General features: G+C 47.6%; 1 long non-coding RNA gene across 1 annotated transcript in view; it reads right to left on the bottom strand.

Moving 5' to 3' along the window:
- The window catches only part of LOC102762271, a 21194-nt gene that overhangs the window by 10695 nt on the left and 1639 nt on the right, over nucleotides 1–8860 (bottom strand). The window contains exons 2-4 of the long non-coding RNA XR_435886.1: nucleotides 3045–3049; nucleotides 1905–1908; nucleotides 1773–1775 (exon numbers count right to left, since the gene is read on the bottom strand). This is a non-coding gene — a long non-coding RNA (uncharacterized LOC102762271). The remainder of the gene's footprint in view (nucleotides 1–1772; nucleotides 1776–1904; nucleotides 1909–3044; nucleotides 3050–8860) is intronic.

Below are 8860 nucleotides of genomic sequence, written 5' to 3' on the forward strand. Positions count from 1 at the left end.
TGCACACCCCCTACTGGGGATGTGCCCGCAACCACAGTACATGACCTTGACCGGAATTGAACATGCCTTTGACCGGAATCGAGCCTGGGACCCTTCAGTCCAAGAAAAGTGGTAGAGTGGACTGAGCCAAACCAGTCAGGGCCACCCACTATCTTGATGTGAATGCCCTAAGCCCTTAAGGTATAAACACCCCGCTCCTAGCATAAGGCACACCGTCTGGCCCACACTAATAAGACACAAGTTGTTTACCGCCAGCTATATAAGCATCAGATTTTCTTCAGTGGACATCTCCTGCTTGATGAGAGGAGGACTCCATGTCGCTCTGTGAGACAAGCCCCTGATTGACTGCTCTGCTGTGCGAGCCTGAACCAGCTGCGGCCACCTGTCTGTCTCCGTCTTCCTCATCCGTCTTTCGGTGTGCATTGCTGGGTGGCCTTTGCTGGAGCCCAGCACCCACTAGGAATAGGTAAATAAACCCTGTGTGACTGCACACTAATTCTGTCTTGTGTGTTCATGTGTTCCGGTTTGGCTCAGCTGTCTAGACATTGAAGTGCCAGGGGATAGGCCGTTGTTGCTGACTCCTGGTCACCTGCTTTTGCCCCACTAAGTCTAGACAGATAATTAATTAATTGGGGGCATAATTGGGACACTGTGGCCTTTTTTTTTTTCATCTACAGTGGGAATTCCTTTCATAGACGAAGGCACTTTTGAAGACTAGGAGAGGGATATTGATTGGTGGAAAGAAGGAAAGGCATCCCATGGGCATTTCACAGAAGCTCTCTCCTTTGATGAAGAGCGAATGCAGGTCACACTGGTGGCTGTACAGGGGCTGCCAGGACCTGAGAGTGGCCTCTCTTCTGTGTTTGCCTTTTCTCTCCATGTCTGTGTGTCAGGTTCTGGGGGAGTGGGCTAGGCTGTGTGGGAGGGGGGGTGTTTGTTTATTTTGTAACTATAGTACTTAACACAGAGGTGTCTGTGATAAATTAACGAATTAATGCTCTCCAAGGAAAGCCAGAGCATATGAAACTGTAGGGCAAACGCCTTGCCTTTCGTAGAAACTTCACCTGAGGCATTTTTACAATCCATTGATGTTGTTTTTTGTTTTTAATTTTCGCCCAAGGATATTTTTTCCATTGAGTTTTAGAAAGGGTGGAAGGGAGGGAGGAAGGGAGGGAGAGAAAGAGAGAAACATCAATGTGAGAGAGGCACATCGATCAGGTGCCTCCCATATGCACCCAAACAGGGGCCAGGGATTGACCCTGCAACTCAGGTGCGTGCCCTTGATCAGGAACCGAACCCATGACCCTTTGGTGCTCAGCCGGACACTCTAACCACTGAGCAACACCGGCCAGGGCTTAGTCTATTGATTTTTTTAGAAAGAGGAAGGGAGAGAGAGAGATTTGTTGCTCCACTTATTGATGCATTCATTGGTTGATTCCTGAATGTGCCGACTGGGATCGCACTTGCAAATGTGATGTATCAGAAGGACGCTCTAACCAACTGAGCCACCTGCCCAGGAGTGCCCTGAGGCACTTTTGGAAGAGGAATTCTTCCCAGATCCAGAGGAGGAGTGTCTGGTCTGTCTGAGCTGCGGGCACCTCATGCCTAAGTTTCCTTTTGCAAGAGAGAAGAAAGGGTTGCAGAGTGCAAGCCTTGCACACTCCCACTCAGGGCTCCCCTCTCTCTTAGGTTGCCCATGCCCGCACCTTTGCTTCCATTACTCTGTCCTTTCACCCACAAGAGGCCTGAAATGGGGCAGGGCACCTGTACACGTTCTACCATTTCACAAGCTTGGGGCAAGTTCTCGACCTCAGGTCCCTGGCGGCTTCCTAAGGCCATTTTTCTCTTTTCCTATCTCACTAGCCGAGCGTGGTTACAAATATCCACAAACCACCGGAGTAAACCCGTCTTTGTCTCTCCAAATGGTGTCCCTGATACATTCATGGGCACATACGCGGGCGTGTGCACGCACACACGCACACGCACACGCACACACACACACACGCACACAAACATGCACACACGCACACATACACATACACACGCACACGCACACATGCACACACCGAAATGATGCCACTTCTGGGAGGTGTCTGAAGGGGAGGGCCTGCAGGAGGAGGCTCTCCACAATAAGAGCCTTGTCTGTGCAAGGCTCAAAGCTGCTGCCATGGCAACCCCTCAAGCTGGCTGAGATCCAAGCCCCTGGAAAAAGCGCGCCCCTCAGGGAGGAGAGACCAAATGGAAGAGAACTGCGGCCACCCCAGCGGGAGGCGGCTTTGGGGGAGCTTCGCGGGGCAGAGAGAGAGCTGCAGGGGTGCCGACCCACCTCCCAAAAGCGCGCCTCCCTGGGAGGCGAGCCTCCCCCTGCCCACTTCCCCGATGGCTTCCTCCCCGCCTCCTCCAAACCAGAGGGTCTCCAGTTAAGCACAGAGTGGCGCGCCTTTGAAAATCTCTTTGCGTCCTAGGTGATATGGGGAAAACTAATGGCAGCCCACTAGGCACAGTGAAATAAGCATCCGCATTTGTCTTTAATTGACAAGCCCCCTCCTCCCCTCCACTCCTACCCCCTCCTCAACCAGTGTGCCAGCCCCTCCCCTCCCCACCCCTCCCCAACACCAATTCTTTCATTATCAGTTGAATCACGTCCTGTGCCAAGCCAAGGGTCATTTCAGGTCAGCTGTGCATGAAGGGACAGAGGAATGTGTGCAAAGGTGCTGACATTGGCAGGACAAAATGAGAGGGAGAGAGAGAGAGACAGAGAGAGACAGAGAGACAGAGAGAGACAGAGAGACTGGAGAAGGAGCAAAATATGAGAAGCCCCACTGTCCTAACAAGGACATAGTCATGCCTGAAAGACACAAGAATGTTTCAGAGCATGACAAGTGCTACTTAATCCATAACTAGTTTCTTATAAAATAAGAATGCGGCCGCTAGCGAGCTGCCTGGAGACTGATTAAAGTGTTGAATTGTCCTCCCTCAGGACCTCATATTGGACCACTGCTCAGAGAGCAATGCTGCCCATTGCAGAGCCCATGCCCCGGGACCAGCCCTCAGTCAGCCAGGAGCGGGGCTCAAGGGCAATGGTCAGCCTGGCAGAGGGTCAGGACTCAGAGCCCCCGGCGGTGGGGAGGAGGCTGGTGGCGGCCTTGCCCTTCTCCGAGATGTTTGGACCACCAGGATGCCTGGCCAATATATTTGCCTTGGTTAGTATCAAGCACAGATCTCTTTGTTTGGAGATAACATGTTTTTTTCTGCAATATTTGCTGGGTAGTCATGGCCTGGGTTGGTTGTTTTTGTTGTTAAGCAAGTAACTATGTTGTGTATTTACCAGCAACTTGAGGCAGACATTGATACTACTGTAATCAACTAGTTATTATTAATAGAAAAGGAACAAGGGGGAGGCCAGACTCTATAGGCATGTCATCTCCGCAGCTTCACCTTGAAGCTGCAACTTTGCACCCCCAAGGGGTCCAACCACTAAAGTTAGGGAAAATAGGGAAGTTGCCTGTCAATCACACCAGGGACAGAAATCATTCGCCAGAATGGACGTGGCCACTGAAGGAAGGCATGCGAACTCTTAGGAACATATAATCCCCTAAACCAGCAGTTCTCAACCTGTGGGTCGCGACCCCTTTGGGGGTCGAATGACCCTTTCGCAAGGGTCACCTAAGATCATTGGAAAACACATATATAATTACATATTGTTCTTGTGATTAATCACTATGCTTTAATTATGTTCAATTTATAACAATGAAAATACACCCTGCATATCAGATATTTACATGACGATTCATAACAGTAGCAAAATTACAGTTATGAAGTAGCAACGGAAATAATTTTATGGTTGGGGGTCACCACAACATGAGGAACTGTATTGAAGGGTCGCGGCGTTAGGAAGGTTGAGAGCCACTGCCCTAAATGAAGGGTTCGCTCTCTTGGCACTTTCAGGACTCTTGCTGCTTGAGTGCTGCTGGCTCGCTCTGGCTTTCTTCTATTTGTTGTGACCCCCGGCCATGCAAACCCCACATACAGCAGGTTAATGGACTGCAGCTCCATGGTGTGACACTGGACGATGGAAATGCAGAAAGGAAACTGGACACTGGCTCTGGTTTTAGTGTTCCTAAAACCCCAGCTACACTTTTTCTATGACTGGACCATGGAAAATGGGACTATGAAAATCCAGCAGTTCATGCCATGAAAACAAACCTCTTTACTCCATTTCACCGTCTCACGAGGGCCTCTGGAATGCTTATTTCAGCAGCACCACACTTCCATGAACAGCTGAGGGAGATGGGACCCTCCCCGGCCCTGTCACAATATGAATGAACAGTAATATTTGGAGGACGGTTTTGAATGAAAAATATTTCAACATACCCAAGGTCCAGTAAGAATACGTTGGTATTATATAGCATAAACAACTGCTCAGTAACACTTGATTTATTTTATTTTTAGTAATACAATTTTTTCTACCTCATACATGATTGAACACATATTTGGTTTTAAAATTAACAGTCACAGTTGAAGAAACAATTGTCTATTATTCTAAAAATGATTAAGCTATTGAGTCTCAAGGCCTCAACAAATGTGGCATTTCACTATTTTCATTGAACCTTCTATTATGATTATTCCTGGTAAACACCAATGTTGCTTCTCACTGGCTTTCACTTACCAAATAGTCATGACAGATGGGCGCCATGGTGGCCACCGCTTCCAGGGGATTCTGCCATATGGGTCCCCTTTCCAGCGCAACAGCCACTGGCAATCTCTCATGCAAAGTCCAGCCATAGGGCTGCTCTGTCGCTGTTGGCCGGGGGGCCCGCTTCGGCGGCCAGAGCTTCATTCTGCTGAATATGACATCCTGAACCCTCACATCACTTTTAAATATTTCTGTAAGCAATGTTCTGAACAGGTGGTCTCTTCAGGCTTTACATCTCTTGTTGTGAAGTCTTTTTTTTTCCTTTTAATCTTTATTGTTGAAAGTATTACATGGGTCCTCCTTTTTCCCCATTAACCTCTTCCAGCTGCCCCCATCCCCCCCAAGGCCCTCACCACCCCTTTGTGTTCGCGGGTTATGCATATATGCACACAAGTTCATTGATTGATCTCTTCCCACCCACCTTCTCCTGCCTTCCCTCTGAGGTTCACCGGTCTGTTCATGCTTCTAGGTCTCTGGGTCTATTATTGATCAGGCGGGTCTTCGTTCATTCTATGACTCTGGGCCTATTTTTGGTCATCCATTTATTCGATTCGTTCGATTCCACATCTGAGTGAGATCCTGTGATATTTATCGTTCTCTGACTGGCTTGTGTTGCTTAGCATAATGCTCCTGCCCCCATCCCCCCCAAGGCCCTCACCACCCCTTTGTGTTCGCGGGTTATGCATATATGCACACAAGTTCATTGATTAATCTTTCTTTTTTATCACCGTGTAGTATTCCATGGTATAGATGTACCACAGTTTTTTATTCACTCGCCTGCTGATGGGCACTGAGGCATGAGACCTTTAACACAGCCTAAAAAAACAGGTTTCTGTGCGTTTATTGTTGTTTCCAAGAAATTTCTTAAACTATTTTATCTAATTAGATTCTGACATTTGTGCAGCTGTTAGTCTACTAGGACCTCAGGTGGCTAGTTAGGTGTTTAAAAAAGAGAAGGAGGAAACTGAGCCTGATGAAGCTGGGAAATTACCATTTCACACACACTCCAGGGAATAGCCCAATCAGCCTACCAAAGGGGTCAGTGCCTAGGACAACAGGAAAGGCCAGCCTTCCCGTCACCCAGAGGAAACAGGCCCTTCCCCCAGGTTAACGGAGGAGGGAGCAATGCTGAGGGGGATGTTCTACCGAGTGCATGAGCAATCAGGGCAAAGATAGTTCATAAAGGGGAGGAGATGCACCTGGGGGAAGGTCAGATAGGATAAGGGTATGACACCCAGGGAGAGCCAGGAAAGATCAGATAGTTTAAAAGAAAACCTGCTCTCTCCCAAACCCAAGGGATTATAAGGGAGCTTCACAAAGACCAGGGCTCTCTCTTTCCTGCAGATGCACAGGCCGAGTGCTGCCCGGGGGCAGAGACTGTACTGGGGCAATGGCCGGGCAGCTCTGGCCCTGGCCCTCCTGGTCTCAGTGGGCACGGTGTGGGCCTGCAGCCCTGGAAGCTGGACTTCTTCCCCAGCAAGAGGGAGCCGAACCACCTCGTTGTGGATGAGACATCTGGTGGGGTGTCTCTGGGAGCAGATGGACAAGGCTGACCAGCTCTGCTTCTGGACCCACTGGGGAAGTGTGTGGGGGCGTGGGAAGCCTTGTCACGGGCACTCTAATACATCTTGCCATCATCGCTGAAAATCCTCCTGTGCGGGCCCCTGAAGTTCCTTTCTTGCGACGCATGGAAGAATCTGTTTCCAGACCAGCTTCCTCCAGGAACACAGCCATAGTCTTCGGGTACATGACTTAGTCACCTTTTCTGATGCGTGAGTTTCATTTCTCTTTCTTTAATGTCTCCAGCGAGGCCTGATTTCTTACTTAAGCACATACTCTCTCTCCCAATAACAGTCTGAGGCTGGCAGGTGGGGGGCTGGTCATGCTGCCAGTCAAGTCCAGGGGAGGAGGGTCAGCATGATGCAGGTGCCTCAGCTGTTGGATGGAAAAGCTGTTCTGTTGTTGTTTTTATTGTTACTATTATTGTTATTGTTAATCTACTAAAGAAAATTCCACTGTCTCCTTTGAATTTTTAATTCAATGCCATTTCAATAAAGATAATTTTTGTCTCTGAATTCTTGCCAAGTGTTTTTTTCCCTTCTCTTCCTTCCCACTGCTATAAGAAATGTCCTATATTCCCCTCACTATTTTTTCCTAAGAAACAAGGATTTATTTTTTTATTTATTTTATTTATATTTATTTTTGCAATAACATTAATGCCAACACAATCCATCAAGGGAGTGGGAGGTTTGAGCAATAAATTACTCCCAGATTTGCAAAGTCTTTTATATGGAAATCCCCATCCCTGCTCCATCCCCCATGATCTGCCTCCTTTTTTACTAGTAAGTCCCTCTCTAGCATTGTCCATTTCTGACATGCCCACAGAAATTCAAATGGGGAGGCATTTGAATTAAAGGCAACTAGATAAAGTAAACTGATAAGTGACAAGGTCTGCAATAGTAAAAGCTGAAATTTGGTGAGTCATCCATTTGTCAACCCATCCTGGCAAAGAGCTCTTTGTAATGGTTATCATCTCAGTGTGATAAACCTACTAGAAAAACCTGACTCCATATGCCAATCCCCAACTCACGCCATTATAAAAACACTAGAGGCTTGGTGCATGAAATTGTGCACAAGTGGGGTCCCTCGGCCTGGCCAGCGATTGGGGCCAACTGGCAGGGGGGGCGCCTGCCAGGGGAAGGGACCAAGGGAGGTTGGCCCCAGCAGCAAGCTAACCAATGGCTGATTACCTGAGGAATCAGGCTCCCTCCTCCCTCCTGTCTGGGTCCAAGATGCAGGTGAACCAGATTCGGGACTGTCAGGGCCCATCAGGACCCCAGCAGCAAGGTCTGGATCAGTGTGCATCATAGCTACTGGCCGGTCATTCTGGTCATTTCGGTCGTAACGGTCATGTATTCTTTTATATATATAAATATTCACTGAAGTTATAGCAGTTCCCTCCTCACCATAATTATATGTTTTCAAAGGAACACAAGTAGTTTCTGTTACTGTTGTTACTTTTGTTGTACTTATTCATTTCAGAAGCTCAATTATTTTGGCATTTGACTTGAATGTACTACCATTGGTCTGTTTGGGGTGGAGAGTGAAGAGAATAGAGGAGAAAGGAATAATGTCATTTATATGGTTGGGAAAGATATCTTGATTTAGTCTAAAACGGTTACTGCCTTACATGTTACTGGACCACTATGAATAAGTGGATAAGGATTAGCTGATGCTTATACCAATCAGAAAATGTGGACACCCATGCCCTGGCCAGGTGCTCAGTTGGTTGGGTGTCATCCAGTACACCAAAAGGTTGTGGGTTCAGTTCCTGCTCAGGGTGCATACCTAGATTGTGGATTAAATCCTTGGCCAGGTGAGTGCAGGAGGCAACCAATCAATGTTTCACTCTGACATTGATGTTTCCCTCTCTCCCAGTTCATCTTCCTAAAAACCAATAAACATCCATGGTGAAGATTTAAAACAAGAAAAGGAAAATGTGAACACCCACAAGCAATCAATGGGAGCTCCCAGGGCATTAGTCATTTTCAACTGGTTAAATGCACCCTGATGAGAGACCTTGCTCTGAGGTGCAGCTGAGAATAGCAGCTGGGGCACGCATATGCCACAGAAAGAAGATGCAAGTTTCCTCTAACGACCTTGCCTTGAGCAGCATTGAATCATGCAAATGAGCAAAGCAATAATATTTCTCCATGTTCATATCTTCCTAGGTCTCCCATAGTCTAAAAAGAGCCTTCAGGTTGACCAGAAGTTCTAACAGACTCAAAATACAATTAGGCATTTCCCAGTGCCTTACTGGGAAGGACGGAAGGAATGAATCTAATATTTCTTTTTTTTTAATATATTTTTTATTGATTAAGATATTACATATGTGTCCCTGTCCCCACATCACCCTCCACCACCACCCCCACCCCCCCGTTGTCCGTGTCCATTGGTTAGGCCTCTATGCCTGCATGTAAGTCCTTTGGTTGCTCTTTCCCCTTTACCCTCCCCTCCCCCACCCTCCCTCCAAAGCCCGACAATCCAATCAATGCCTCTCCGTCTCTGGATCAGTCCTTGTTCATCAGATTATGTTGTTCCTTATATTCCACAAATGAGTGAAATCGTGTGGTATTTATCTGCTCTCCAGTTCCATCCATGTTG

Source organism: Myotis davidii, unplaced genomic scaffold (genome assembly GCF_000327345.1).
Source record: "Myotis davidii unplaced genomic scaffold, ASM32734v1 scaffold203, whole genome shotgun sequence".
NCBI lineage: Eukaryota > Metazoa > Chordata > Mammalia > Chiroptera > Vespertilionidae > Myotis > Myotis davidii.